Genomic DNA, 1,411 nt, shown 5'->3' on the forward strand with positions numbered 1-1,411 from the left:
CAGCGCGGGCATTTGTTATGTGCGCCCTGCGCGAGCGCGCCATGTTAGAATCAGCATGGGCATGTGTTATATGCGTCATGCGCGGATGTTTTGGCTTTATGTTTTCATATAACTTAACTTTTTGTCATATGGGTGGACGCCCCGCCTGATGCTAAGGCGGGTGCATCCCAAATCATTTATGCGCGTGCGGAAAGGGGGCTAACCTCCCCGCATGGCGGGAACATTGAGAGCTAGTTTGTCTGAAGCTCCAGGATGGAATTGACTTCAACATAACTGATCACTATGTTGAAATACCAAGACCTCATGGTGAATCTACAAATGAAACTCAACTTCCCTGACTGCGAGAAGGTTACGCACCTACCCGCAGCAAAGAAACAGCTATACGCAGAAGGCTATACGCACAAAGCTACACGCACAAAACACTTAAGTCTCTTAAATGTAAGGGGATTTCCCCCGCCCAGAAGGAACCAGTAGCGTGTTTCAGAGATTTTACCTTTTGACTGCACACTGACAACAGTACCAGGAAAAGTATACTGTAACACGAAAAGTCAGCTGTCAGCCGTACCTACTCCCACCAACCACAGTTCTGCATGTCCTGTCAAAATCAATCAGAATCTTTTCTTAACCACTCCCTAGGATCATCACCCCCATCCCTAAATAAATAATAATAAATCCCATACTTTATCATCATTACACCTAGATATGAAAAGATTACAATCCCTAAAGCAAGGGATTGTGTTCCTTTGAGTTTGCCTATAAATATGTAACCTAAATTATCACCCAAACACACATCAAATTCTTAAAACTGCAAATCAGCATCCGTTTCATTTCCGTTCCTGTACTAGGTAAGCCGAGAATTATAACCTTGAGATCTACTTTCCAACCCTTATATTCTCCGATTTCTTGATCTTAATATATGTATTTCTTGTTATTTAATCATATTCTAGACTTTTAATTTCGAGCCTAACACCAAGAAACCCGAATCTCGATTAGTCTCTTAACAAGAACCACAGGTGAGTCTCACAGCCCCTATTTTCACTATTTTCACTGTTTTTAAACTGTTTTCGGGGCGAGGGACACGTACTTAAACTATGCTTTATCATGGTACTTTTACAAGTAATGCGAGCAATTATGCGTTTAAACTATGTTTCCTTATGGTATATTTACGAGCAATGCAAACGGTTATCTATGGTTTTCGATGTAAGTGCGCAAGATTCGAGTAAGTGATCACTTTACCATTGGAACTCTAAGGATAGGGACTGCTGGTTTGATCAACCCACTCGTAGGGGTCGCACCTCTTTGCATGGACGAGTGCCTAGTATGGTCATGGGGCAGTACTATGGGATTGAGCCCGCTCGTAGGGGTCGCACCTCTTTGCATGGACGAGCGCCTTGTTTTTCGGCACAACGTC

Source organism: Bidens hawaiensis, unplaced genomic scaffold, assembly GCF_021521415.1.
Source record: "Bidens hawaiensis isolate Kalapana, Puna unplaced genomic scaffold, B.hawaiensis_p1.1 tig00031109_1, whole genome shotgun sequence".
NCBI lineage: Eukaryota > Viridiplantae > Streptophyta > Magnoliopsida > Asterales > Asteraceae > Bidens > Bidens hawaiensis.